Raw genomic sequence first — 15092 nt, 5'->3', positions numbered from 1 at the left:
TAACTGGGTACACATAGTACTATGTGTCCCCAGTTGTTTACAAACATTGGAGTGATCACCAATCACTCCAGTGTTTGTGCTGCACACAGAATCAGTAAATATTACACATATTTACCAATTCTCCACTCGGCCATCCTGAAAGTGACAAGAGCCGCTCAGTCATGCACACAGACACTCCTGGATTTGACAGCCAGCGGCTCTGTAATCTTCTTCCCGCTTGTCCATCCTGATGACAGCGCTCCCTCCTCCGCCCCCCGCCGGCTTCAGTGCTCCATTTCTCTTTGAGTCCCCGCTGCCTCTGTCCATACAGGTGGGGTAGAGCAGTGGGGATCCGAGGAGAAGGTGCAGGGTGTGTCGCCCCTCTACTCCCTGCCGCCCAGAGGCCATGTCCTCGGTGGCCTTGTGAGGAATCCGGCCCTGCCTGCTGCTTGTGTCATAGCGAGCTGTGTTGCCCACCTGACGCCCTTGTTGCCATGGTGCCCTGTGCATCCGCACAGCTTGCACACCCCAAAGGCCGGCCCTGGCGCCACATACAGCTTAAACATTATATATATATATATATATCAAACCTCTAAAGAATTTGTGTATCTCTAACTTCGCCCTCAAAGGGGCATTGGTGCATGTCCTCCATGGCTCAGTTTACTATGCCTCTTCCTTTTTTTTTTTTCAAACAATTTGTTTATTAGCCCCACAAATGGAATAAATTGATAAATTGAATATCACGATTTGTGCCCCCCCCGCATGGATTTTAATGCGGTTCAGGGAAGTTCGGATTAGAAGCTAGGCAGAGTAGCTAATCTCTACTGGCCAGACAAAACATTTTTGCATTTTGTTTCTGTTATATGTACATTTACTATATGTTGATAGAACATGAGCTATTTCTGTATCAACTAGAAAAAGTGCCATTGTTATAATAATCAGGTTTCTTTTTCACTGATAAATATATTTTGATTTTATGATGGTGCAAAATGTATCTTAAAATCCATGGCCACCATTGATACGGGGACAAAGCTATACTCATGGTCAAAACTACGGTGTTTGGGAATAAAGAAACATGACAGGTGCTGTATCCCAACAGGTTTTGTTCTGTCCTGGAATGGCTCAGCAGGTAACTGTCGTGGATGAATTGATTAGTCCAGATACAATTCTGTTTCCTATTCGTATGATGATCCTAATTGTTTAATCACTTGAAGACCAGGGTGTTAGGCCTGGTTCACACCTGGGCGTTTTACAGCGCGTTCCTACGCGCTATAAAACGCTCAACATGTGAAAACCAATGATTGCCTATGGGCATGGTTCCCACCTGGGCGTTTTACAGCGCGTAGGAGCGCGCTGTAAAACGCCCTACGCCCAGAGAATTACAGGAGCTTCTTTGGGGCGTATTTGTTGCGCGTATCCATTGGGGTACAGCCAGGTAGCACTCGGAAACACAAACTCGCGGCAAACGCGCATATTCCGTACGCCTAGGTGTGAACCCAGCCTTATACCCCCTTCCTGTCCAGGCCATTTTTCCGTATTAAGCGCTGAGGTACTTTGACATTTATTCAGTCATGCAATGCTGTACCAAAATGCAATTTTATATCATTTTTTGGGGGACAGATATAGATTTATTTTGGTGGTATTTAATTACCACTGGGGTTTTTTCCTTTTTACTATATAAAAACATTTTTTTCCTACGTTATGCTATGAAACATTGCAAATAATCTTTCTTCATATATTAAGCTAAAATGTATTCTGCTTCATTCCATGAAATCGCAAAAAAACTCATACCCAAAAATTACCCATATGCAAGGCTTTAACAGTGATTGATTGGCCCTAGAATTATTGCTTGCGCACCGTGTTTGCAGTGATATGTAACGTGTGGCACAATTGTCATTTTTGCACATAGGCTCATCCGGCATGCGTTTGCATTTGTATGTGCATGTACATGGAGGCAGGGGACTTTAGCAAAATGTTTTTGTGGTGTTTTTTTAAAAACATTTTTGAACGTGTGAAAAACAACTATGGTGCTATCACATAGGGGCCTAACAAGCCCCCTATGTGATAGCACAGATACAGTGACAGGTCCTCTTTATGGAGACATTTAAATATATCCATTTCATAATTTGATGTGTATATGGTGGAGGATTCTTAAAATCTGTAACTTGACAAAGGATGTACGGATGCCACCCATGTGTGAATAGGATGGTAAATGAAGGACTACAACTTCTCTGAGCAGAGTATGTTGAAAGTAATTAGTTCGTCAGTATGCTATTCTACCATGCAGATCTCCCCTCTTGGTCTGTGAGAGCAGATGTGTTGAGATGAATGGTCAGCTTGATATGCTAACCTGGACAACTGGTTTTACACCAAGTGGTGGTTTGGGAGTGTCTGTGAGCTCAGGAAGATAACACTCAAGATAATATGCATATACTCTACTTGGAGACAGCGTGAAACCAATCATGTTATGGCCAACCAAGTTATTAGATCAAAGAGACTTAAGTTGCCATCCAATCACTATCAGGGGTTTCTAATGATGGTGAATGAAGTTAGCTAGAATAAAGAGGCACAGGGAGAAAGCCATTTTAGGAGACAGGCCCATCTGAGAGGAATCATTGTGGAGGAGGTCATCTGAGAGGAAGCCATTGTGGGAACCACAGTCCAGAACCTGTGTACTGTTACAGGGTGGGTAATATACGTACATGTAGTTGACGAGTTATACCAACCAGTTTATGATATATCATGTGTTGTAGAGGTGTTTGGTTGGTGTCTTCCCTGGTTTAGTATTGTTATTTTAACATTGTTGGTTTGTTATTGCTGTGCTAGTGTTCCTGTGGTAGTAATCTTTGATAGATTATTTATTGTTATTGTTATTGCTGTACTCTTTTCTTTATCAATAATCAAGTTATGTATGTTTAAATTCCTGGTACAATATATTCTTTTAAACCTACAGTTTATGGTGTGTATTTTGTATTTCTTAGCTGACCTACCCTTGTACAGTAAGAAGTGGGTGTTAATAAATAATATGGATATAATTTATTAATATTCATATCCATAATCATTTAAACATATTTTTTAGCCAGAACCCACGCACCAGTAGAACTCCCACAGTGATACCAGCCATTGTTTTCTCTATAAAAGGTACCAGCCAAATTCTATCAGTGCTGAGACAGACATGAGGAAAATGCTGCTTTGGGCGTGTAAGAGACACAAATCATAATGCTTGGCATTGCACTTTATTGTCTGCATGATATTTTAATGCCTTGAATGCAACGGATAGTCTGTGATTACAAATGATAAAACTGGATACTACATTAACTTGCCTTGCTGTTCTATAGATATTGGTATCCAGGACTTCTCCAGAGTCTCTCCCATCCTCTGGAACTCTCTACCCCAATCTGTCCGCTTGTCTCCAACTCCAGGGGTGGAGAACCTCCGGCCCTCCAGCTGGGGTGAAACTAAAATTCCCATGATGCATCTGTCTCTGGGAGTCATGCCTGTGAGAATCTTGCAATGCCTCATTGAATTTGTAGTTTCACCATAGCTGGAGGGACGGAGGTTCCCCACCCCTGTCCCACTCTGCCTGCCCTTAGGCGATCCTTGAAAATTCATCTCTTCAGGCAAACCTATCACACCTCGACATGATAACTGTCCTTTTACTTCTTCTATTAACCTATCCCACACAATTATTATCTTTTGTATCACTTGCCCCTCCTACTAGATTGTAAGCTCTCATGAGCAGGGCCCTACTAACCTTCCTGTATTGAAATTGTATTGTAACTGTGCTGTCTTCCTCCATTTTGTAAAGTGCTGTGTAAACTATTGGCTTCATATAAATCCTGAATAATAATAATTTCGATGATGGCATCTATTACACAGGTCTATTCCTGCTGCTCCATGTACAGCTAGGTAAGTCATATATCTGGTAAGTTTTACAATATCTGCATGAATGTTTGCTTTGTGTACTTCAGGCTAGAAGCATTTATGGATAGCATATTAGGATGAGGCTGCTAATTATTTCTGAAAAAGCCAAGTCGTCTGTCTGTCTGTCTCACCATCTTTACCTCTTTCTTTGTAACATCAGTGCTGCTAATACAATCACTGATGGAGTGTTTGTGTCCTGTGTATTTTTCATTTAAATGCATACTGAGGTGAAATTCACATTTAAAGAAGAACTCCTGTCAGAATAAAACGTAACCCTTGCAGTGGGACTACCCCCGTGCTTTTTTTCTCAGACGTGGTGTTCTGTATGTATTGTATTTCATAAAGCATAGTGTTTGGTGTTATAAATTGCATAATGTGTGCTGGGTCTTATATGTAACCACTGTTGCTGACTTATCTTGGAACGCCTTCATGACTGAGGCCTTTTTTTTTTTTTTTTATTTACATGTTATAATCCACATTTTGGCCTGAAAATGACTACCTCCAAACATTATATATTTTTTGAAAGCCAGGACCCCGTAGAATAAAATGGTGGCAGTTGTGCTAATATCGTACAACAAAAAATTTTGCAACTCCTTTATCAAAGCCCCAAATTTAGAAAAATGCACTTAAATGCCCCAAAACACAATAAAATACCCATTTTTAAAATAAAATATAAACGATGAGGTTAGAATGAGTAAATAGATACCCAACATTGCAAGGTTAAAAATTGTGTGCGTCCGTGAAAACCAACAAAATTCAGTACCCCAAAAAGTCCTTAGACAACGTTTTAAAAGCCCTCACAGATAATCAGTTTAGAGATACCCATAAATATTGGCCCTAGAATTATTGCTCTCACTCTGATGTGATCCGGCGATACCCAACATGTGTAGCACGATCGTCGTTTTCATACGCAGGCGCACCTGACGCGTGTTTGTGTGAAGATGCCCATGCTCGCTGGGGACTTTAAATACTTGTATTTTTTACATTTATTTTATTTAATATTAATTTAAAAAACATATTTTTTTAACTTTAGTTTAATTGCTATCACATAGGGGGATTACGAGCCCCCGTGTGATTTCAAATTGGCAGTGACAGGTACTCTTTAAGGTGATACTGGAGGTCCAACAGATCCCTAATATCACCTTTACACTTGAAATAAGCTATTGAAGTGCAGATCACAGATGTGGGCTATTAAAGTGCAGATCGCAGGTGTGGGCTATTGAAGTGCAGATCGCAGGTGTGGGCTATTGAGGTGCAGATCGCAGGTGTGGGCTATTGAAGTGCAGGCTTCAGGAGCCCAGCAATGACAGCTATGGGACCGGATGTAATCTGCATCGCCGCTCCCGGTCCCATAGTACGGGGAGGGGATCGGTGAACGGAGGTTCGCCGATCTCCTCCCCAGCTTCCTCCCGCCACCAGAGAAGCCCATCCCGTGCCTGTAGGAGGGGCAGCTGAGCCCGGGAAACACGGCGGGGGTGTCGGCTGGGGGGGCATTTACCAGCCCGTAGAAGTGATCTGGCGGCAGCTGAGCCACCAGATTCACTTCTACTGTAAAGCCGATAGCCGGCTTTACAAGTGTAAACGGAGTCCCGGTGGCTTCTCTTTTAACGGGCCCGATGCCAGTGACGTACACTGTACGTCACTGGTCATGGAGGGGTTAAGGGGTTCTTTTTAAAATTGGTAATGGGTTACAGACCAAGGACTTTGCGTTTGATATGATTATAAATCTATTATGGAGGGATTCCCAGTTTATTATTTTTTTTATTATACTCTACCCCCACACTGCAAGGGTTAAAGTACTTTTCTTTGCTCTAAGAGGTGTAAAAAAAAAAAGATGTACTCACCCGAACCTTAGTCCTGCCTGGCTGCGAGACTGGTCCCCACAGCCTCTGCGCCCCCCCTCCACTCTGGTGGTCTAATGACCTGTGAGTCATCACGTCTAATACAGTCTATTAGACATAAGGATCCCGAGGGACATTCCATCGCTGGAGGGGGAGAGAGACTGCGGCAACTGCTCCAACAACCTGGCAGGTCCAAGGTTCGGGTGAGTATATCGTTTTTTTTATTTTGCACCCTAGACCAAAACATAAAACATAAAAAAAAGTTTTATTCTGCCCAGAGTTCTTCAATCCCCTTTTGTCTTCTGCCACTAATTATCTGCTTTCTCTAGGTTCTACCTACAAGCTGGTTTGCTATTTTACAAACTGGTCACAATACTGACCTGAGCCTGCAAAGTATGTGCCAGGGAATATTGACCCGCAGCTCTGCACCCATCTCATATATGCCTTTGCCACCATGAATCAGCACAAGATTGCGCCATACGAGTGGAATGATGATGTACTGTACAAACAGTTTAATGACCTAAAGCAAAGGTCAGTATTCCAAACATTTCCTCCAACAATGTATCTAGTTGTGTAGATATGTAATGTTAGATAGGGAACATTGGGTACATTCCTCCAATGTCATCAAATTATCTGGCAACTCCATTGTGAAGATAGATTTAAAAATGTGCATTTTAAGATATCTACTTTGTCTTGTACAACAATATTTTTCTAATTTATCCTTTAGAAGTCATATATTAGGAGTTTGTCAGGTTTATATACTTGTGAAAATGTTTTAGGATTTATTGTTTTTATTGGAAATCTGTTTTTAGCTTCAGCTTGCTAACTTTGTTTTTGCAGATTTTTTTTACTATTACATTATTACATTCCATATATTTTTAGCAACTCAACTTTTTAAGAAGGAACTTTTTGAAGAGTGACAACAGATAAAGACCAAGTGGTCCATCGAGTCTGTCCTTTTTTTTATAATTTTGTCTGAATATTTTAATGTTTAAATTCACTTGCTGTTGACTGACTCCACCTCTCAATGCATCAACTATACAAACTGAGGTCTATGGGCATAGATGGAAGGGTGTGTACATGGATAGAGAACTGGCTAAAGGAACGGGTACAGAGAGTATCAATAAATGGCGCCCTTTCAGACTGGGCTAGTGTCATTAGCGGTGTGCCTCAGGGTTCTGTGCTGGGACCCCTGTTTATTAACGACATCGGGGAAGGGGAAAACAGCGATCAGGTGACTGACCAGAGCATCCCAGGTTGCCAAGATCTCTTTTCACCCTGTGATGCTCTGGGCAGCGTCCTGCCCAACTCACTGACGTCTCTGGTTTCCAGGACCTGAGTGGGTGATATGAGATTCCACCACCAGCAGCCCCCCCTTCCCCCGGTAAAGAGCATGCATCACCAGCAACCAGCAAGAAGTATTGAACTGCAGTTTCCCCTGCTTTATTTGCATTAAAGTTTACACCTTAGAGGGGGCGTGGCCAGCATGTGATCCCGAGCAGACGTGTGCCAGAACAGCTCCGCTCCATATACTATCCTGATACTATCCTGGTACTGATTTTTTGAGACCTACCTGGGTTCAGGCGAACCGGAACACCTCCTGATTGAGGTCGCCTTCTCAGAACTGGGCTACATGAAACGCAATAAGAGCAGATCGACTCGCTCCTCGGGAGGCAGGCCTCGTGGAGTCTCCAAGGCGGCCATCTTGGCTGTGTTGGCTGAGTGCAGCAAGATGTCGGTGAGCACACAGACCGGCGGCTCGGAGGATCTGTCTCCCGCACCTACTAGCTCTGACATCCTGGCAGCAATCACCTCCTGTAAAGAGGCGCTCACAAACAAAATCGATTCCCTCTCAGCTGATGTAAGCTTTCTGCGCCATGATCTGGATAAATTCCGAACGCGCATGGGAGAGGCGGAGGCCCGGATTTCGCAGGTGGAGGAGACCACGCGGGCGGACTCGAACGAGGTACAACGGCTACAACGGCAGCTCCAGGGCCTACAAGACAAGGCAGTAGATACCGAAAACCGGCTACGCCGCAATAATATCCGCGTGCTGGCCTTCCGGAACGTGCGGAGGGAAAAACGCCGGCCGAATTCGCTGAAACCTTCTTGGCTAAGCTCCTGGACCTCCATGACTTACCACCGACCTTTGTGGTAGAGAGGGCCCATCGAGTTCCGCCCGTCCTGCCAAAACCGGGGGCTCCGGCCCGACCGTTCCTTATCCGCCTGCTAAACTACAGGGATAGGGACCGGGTTCTGGCTGCAGCTAGAAGTCATCCTGAGTTACTATACGAAAACGCCTTGACGGATGGGCAGAGAACATTTCTGACGAAGCCTGTAACTGAAGCTGAAGTGCTCGCAGCCATATGCTCATTTCCTAATGGGAAAACACCGGGCCCAGACGGTATACCTATGGAATTTTACAAAACTCATGCAGACCTTCTGGTCCCTAGGTTGTGTGAGATGTATGCCTTGTGTTTAGAGGCGGACTGTTTACCGTCCTCTATGACTGAGGCCCATTTGATTTTAATCCACAAGCCACCTAGGGACCCGGCGGACTGTGCCTCCTACAGGCCCATTGCTCTGTTGAACTGTGACCTAAAAATGTTTACCAAACTACTATATATTAGTTTAATAACTACTGATATTGTTATTGTTAATTTTTGTTAATTTTCTATATAGACCTTAAGCATGGCTGTATGCTGTATTATTGTATGCATTGCTATGCCTGGTGTCCTCATTGGACACAAATAGCGTGCACCGTTGTGCCTTAATATGCAAACCAATAAAATATTTTATCAAAAAAGTTTACACCTTATCGTAATGGAAATGTTCCTATTCATCCATATTGATTTTATTTTATTCCAGGTATGTGTGCTCTGTAATACAGAGCCTGTTGATATATGAGCTGCTACATTGTTGCCAATTATTAAGTGTATCTCATGTTAACATTGCAACATGCATCAGCCTATGCCTATCCCTCCCAAGACCAGCCTCCAGAGAGAAGGTAGGTGGCCTGCATCCACTGTAGTTTGCAGTTCAGTGTAAGCATTTGACAAGGAAGAGCATTCAGCTGCATCCAGACACAAATCAACTTCTAGAGATAGGCGAAACTCACACCATTATAATAAAGAGAGCCGCTCTGAATCTCCAGCTGACACATTGAAGAGTACAAAACCTTTTGAACGGCACCACTATTATCCACTTCTACTCTCAAACGGATGATGGGCTTGTCCTAACAGGGCACTCCCTGGGAAAATGGCCTATGAAAGCTGCTCCCTAGAAGCAACTGGAGATAGTCAGATAATATGTAAGTAGCGAAGTTGATGAAACCAGTGTTTCAGGAAACGTAATGCTCTGTTCACAACAGTGCAGTCCAATACTGCTTGCCCCATTTTAGCTGCACTTGATCTCAATTGAACGCATGCAAATGTATCGCAATGGAACGCATCCAAAATAAAATATAAATAAAAAAATAAACTTCTAATTTGCATCTTAGAAAAAAAAACAAAAAACGGACGCACGCACTTGTGATGCAGTTCTGGTGTGAACTAGCCCTGAAGGAGTTTGCATTACAAGTGAAACTACCTTTGGATCAGCCAAGTACTTCCCAGCAAACTAGGGGCATCACCAAGCGCCTCGATTCAACTTGCACATATAAAAAGAGTGTAATAAAAAGTGGATAAAAAGTTCTCTTTTCGCAATCACTTTGCAAAACTCTATCCTTTTAAGAAAAGGGAAATTAAAGAGTTTGAGAATCCGGCTGTGGTCGATGCCACATTAATGAGGCTGGCAAGACATGTCACAATGCTACTTGATGATGTAGTCACATTCAAGGATGTATTGGATAAGTATATTGACCTAAATTTCAAGAAAATCTATTTAATGGCTGGTGGAGTATACAAACCAGCTATAGCACTTGCTAACGTGTCTAAGACCCTGGAGATGTGGGTTGAAAAATCTGAGGCAGCAGTATCTTGTGGTCTCAGTAAATCTGAGATTATGGCATCTCTAAGGGAGAATAAATTATCCTCCTCGTTTTTAGCCAAAGCCTCTATTGGCGTCATGAAGCTGCTGGCCAGAGTTATGTTATATACAGTAACCGGGAAAAGAGCGCTATGGCTTAGGCCTTGGGTGATGGACCCCAATTTCAAACAAGGGTGGTGCAAGATTCCTTATGAAGGCCAGTCATTTTTCAGAGATAAATTGAATTCGGCCATTGCCAAAGCAACAAGAGGCACATCTGGGTTCATTCCGCAAGACAGGAGAATTCTGAAGCAAGAAGGGGACAATTTATAGCAATGGCCCAAAATGGGAACAAGAAGCAAGATCTTACAGACCTGGGATGGAATTTCGCAGGCCTTGGAAGAATGTGGCAAATGCAGCTTCTAAATCCTCTAAAGTCATAGCGTCAGCAGCACAACAAGGTCAAAAAAATATATCATTATTTTTGATAGTGTCCCCACCCAGACTAGCCAGGTGGGAGCCAGATTGTCCAGGTTCCGGGAGGTGTGGGTGGATAACATAGAAGACAGATGGGTCCTCAGTTATGGAGGACCACGCATGGATTTTCCAGAGGGCTTCACGCCTAGAGTCATGGACACAAAATTTCCAGTGTCAACAGCACAACGGGAGGTGCTATTCTCTAATGTGGACACCCTGACAAAACAGGGAGCTGTGATACCAGTTCCCCAGCAGAAACGATTAATGGGAATGTATTCCCCATTATTTCTTGTCTTAAAGAAGACAGGCGAATGGAGGCCAGTAATAGTCTTGAGATATCTGAACACATTTACCAGGAAGGAGTGTTTCAAATGGAGTCTCTTCAGACCATCCTACAGGCGATACAGCCAGGGGACTGGCTTCTTCTATAGAAATAAAATCTGCTTGCTTCCATATTCCAATGCATCTGGATTTTCAGCAATTTCTATGTGCCATGCGCATTACCAATTCGTCTGCCTTCCCTTTGGCCTCACTACTTCACCTCAAGTGTTTTCCAAGGTCCTGTTAGCCTTAATTGCCCTTCTGAGAGAGAAGGCCATACGCATTATCTGTACGTCCTGTTATTGAACCAGAACCCTGGACACCCTGAGGGCACATCTACAGTTAGTCCGACAGATGCTAGAGAAATGTGGCTGGCTGGTTGATCAATGTGTCCAAGAGCCAGCTCATCCCTTCACAAGATATCACCTACCTTGGGGCATGAATAAATACCGTCCAGGACTGCGTTTCTCTTCCAGCAGAAAAGACCCCTGCGATTCTAGAAAAAAATGTACAAGGCATGCTTAGCCCGACTTCTGGCGGCCTCCCAATGTCTACAGATTGTGGGAACTATGATGTCCACTATCCCCATGGTCAATTGGGCACAGTGGAGAGTGCATCTTTTTCAGCACGAATTCCTGCAGCAATGGTGGCCAGAGAAGCTAGACCAGACGATTCTTGTCAGTCCATCCATGCGAACAAGTCTGCAGTGGTGGAGGCTTCTGGAAAATCTTCTGAATTGCCATTCACTGAAGCTAATCAAATGGACAGCGGTGACTACAGATGCCAGGCAGGAGGGCTGGGGGGCAATTGTCTGGGCAAGTAAGTTTGGGGACTATGGCCTTTCTCATCTAGGAAGATGGTATCCAACATCCTGGAGTTAAGAGCAACTTGGCACTCTCTTTTAACCTTTCAACATCTCCTTTGGAGGAACTCAGTGTTTTTGAAGATGGACAGTAACACAGCTGTGGTGTGCATCAAAAACCAAGGGGGTACATGCAGCCGGTCTCTGATCAAGGAAGTGCTACCAATTATGTGTTGGGCGCAAACCAACCTTCTACATCTGTCAGCGTTGTATATTCCAGGCCAGGACAATGTCCAGGCAGATTATCTGTCGAGAACATCGGTGGACAACAACAAGTGGTCCCTGTTACCAGAAGTGTTCATAGCCATAACGAGATGGGCATTCATACCACAGGTGGATATATTTGTATCCCCTCTCAATGTCCGACATTTTTCTCAAGAAATCCTGACCCACAAGTACTAGGGGTGGAAGTATTGACATCGAGTTGGACCTTTCAGACAGCATATGCATTTCCCTCAATTCCAATAATATTCAGATTCTTGGAGAGATTGTGGATGCAGAAGCATCTTAGTGCTGGCGGTAATTCCCAACTGGCCCAAGCGACCGTGGTACCCTCTGCTCTTAGAACTGAGTGTGAAGGATCCAGTCCCACTAACGGTAGTTCCCAATCTTCTGTCACAAGGTCCCTTGATTCACCAAGCTCCTGAGAAATTATGCTTAATGTCTTGTATTTTGAAAGGCAAAGGTTTTGGAATTAGGGTGCTCGGTAAGAGTAATTGACACCCTGTTGAAATCCAGACAGAACAGCATGAACAGTGCCTAGGAGTTTAAAAGTATATTTCGAACACTGGATTTTAGAGTTAGTGACTTACTGGACTTTCTTCAGAAGGGCCTGGACATGGGGCTTGGTATGGGTACCCTCAAAGGACAAGTCTCTGCACTTTCAGCCTTCACTAATATTCAATGAGCCTCAAATGAGTTGATAGTTCTGATGACATGACATTTTGAATAAACAAGCACTTTGGATTACAATACTTTTGGTGTGCTGGTGACATCCATCTAGTATGAAATGAGCTGATGGCACAATTCTTCAAAGCTGTCATAAGATTGAGGCCACCAAGAAATTGAATTTCCCAAGTGGGATTTAACGTTAGTGTAGGACTGTTTAGCCTCTGCTCTGTTTGAGAGTGAAGTATCTCTTGTGAAAAGTTCTACAAACATACATCCAAACTACAAAGGATTTCAGACAGTCGGATCATCTTTTTGTCATTCTTGTGGGCGCCAGGAAGTGTAAGAAGGCCTAGTATGTCGACCTCTTGGGCGGCAGCTAAGGGAGCTTCTCTGGGAACCATTTGCAAAGCACCCACTTGGTTTTCAGTTCACACCTTCATTTCACATTATTGTATAGAACCAGCTGCTCTGACAACAGCAGAGTTTGGTCAAACAGTAATTGCTTCTGTATCGAGTTGAGATTAAAGTTGTACTGCATCCCTCCCTTTGTTGCTAGTTATTTCCCATTCGTATGCTAACATGGAGCAGTCAGGAAAACAGGAAAACAGGAAAATTGTTATCATACTTACCATCATTTTCCTTTCCCGACATGCTCCATGGCAGCATATGATCCCACCCAGTCGGAGTAGCTAGTTACTCAACGGCTTGTCAGTGTGGGACTCAAAAATGTACGAGTTGATGGTTCTATTGGGATAGAGGAGGCGGGGATTTACCCATTCGTATGCTGCCATGAAGCATGTCAGGAAAGGAAAATTATGGTAAGGATGATAAGTTTTCCTGTTTTGTCCCTATGTTTACCAATGTAAATTCCATGCCATTGTGTCTTCAAAGATATTTTAATTTACAGGTGGTCTTAAGATATAAGCTATATAAAGTTACCTATCAGATTTAATCTTAAAAATCAAAAATGCAATCTGATTGGCTGCTGTGGAAAATCTCCCCATTTGTGTAAGGATTTTTTATATGGGTTATGATATTTACTGTATAAAGCCCATGTAAATGTGAGTGATAAAGTATCCAGGGTTCTTCTGGTGGGGTGCTGTAATGTCTTTTGATAAATATTACAGCAACAGAGGTAATTTTGACATGTTGTTGTCACCTCTAGTTAAAAAAACAGGAAGGAAGGGTTGCTATAGCTGCCAATGTAACCAGGCATGTGGTCTTTGGGAGGTCCAATAAGACCACTGATAAACACATACACAATCTGCTAATATAATGTTTTAAACTATTCATTGCCTGGTTGCAGTTCAAGGAGAAGATTACATATAACATGGATAATGCATGTAGGCTAATTGAATATCTTTTCCTGAGTAGTAGCAAACTCCACCCCCCAAAAAAATATTATATGCAATACTTTTGTAACATAGGGGAAGTAGAAAGCTTTTCAAGCCTGTGAGTAATGCAGTGGACCTGAGGAGCAAGACTTTAAATCAATGAGCTTCTCACTCAGTAGCCATATTGTTGTCATACTGGCCTTAAAAAAAAGCTAATAATGCCGAGTGCTCTTGTGTCTGTTTATGGACATGTGGATTACCTATGGCAGTCTCATCCCCATGATGCATGTCTCATGGGTAGCTGAACATATCCAGAGACAGTGTTTTATTGGTCAGTGGACTTTTTTGTCTTTGTCAGGAACTTCTTGCGGCATTTAATGCAGAAGCAGCATCTAGAAATGTTCCACGACTACTGGTCACAGTAGCTGTATCTGCAGGAAAAGGAACCATTGATGCTGGATATGAAATTGCAAAAGTTGGAAAGTAAGTGAAATACCTATGATTTTGCTAAGCTTAGAAATGCATAATATAGATCTCACACTCTTTTTATAATCTATATATCTCAATAATATATTTACCAAGCTGATGGCCCAACTTAGATTAAAACTTAGGAGAAATATATGATGTAGATGGTGCTCAGGCTTGCAATTAAATGAACCGTCTGTGACCGACACCAGAGAAAGCCGGGAGCCTCATGTGACCAACAAACCACTGGATTTTGATCCTATAACAGATAAAGTGTAAATATTAGTGTAGAAGTATTTAAAAATTGTTTTTAACTGTGGAAAGATTGTAACTTCTCTTTTATTGAGCCTTATAGGAGATAACAGGTTTTAACAATATTATCTACATCCAGCTCAGAGTCCTCTCTGGATTTCATCAGCGTGATGACGTACGATTTTCATGGTGGGTGGGACACTCAGTCTGGACACAACAGCCCCCTGTGTCAGGGATCCACGGACCAGGGAGAATTAATAAACTTTAATAGTGTAAGAAAAGTTCTTTATAATACAAACAAGTCTTCAAATGTAACTTTGGCCGGGCTATGGGCATTCAAGTGTTTACATATTTTTAAGTAAATGAGCTTTAAAACAAGTCATCTCTGACCTAATAGATCAACAGCTAAAGCAATTAAGGACCTATTCACACCAGAAGTGTTGGGGTTGCACTGGATGCTTTTTGCAGCACAGCCTCAATGCACAGGCAAGGCAATTTACCTAATTTAAATAAGCAGCACTGCAATGTGCTTAAAAAAAAGTATGGCATGCTGTATTATTCAGCACAGCGTGGTGCAACATGGTACCGCTGCATCGCACCACACTGTGCCGATAGAACTTAATGCTATGTCACTCGGTATAACCCAAAACAGTAAACCTGTACCTGTCAACGCACACCAGCAATCATGTGATTTGCGTAGCTTGCTGGTGTGAATGGGCCACAAGTACAAATTATCTCAGCTCTCCCTTTTTCTCCCAACAGTCAGTGGACTTTTATCCT

This window comes from Nanorana parkeri, unplaced genomic scaffold (assembly GCF_000935625.1).
Source record: "Nanorana parkeri isolate BGI_ZX_2015 unplaced genomic scaffold, ASM93562v1 scaffold77, whole genome shotgun sequence".
Classification (NCBI taxonomy): domain Eukaryota; kingdom Metazoa; phylum Chordata; class Amphibia; order Anura; family Dicroglossidae; genus Nanorana; species Nanorana parkeri.
This window is presented reverse-complemented; position numbering follows the sequence as displayed.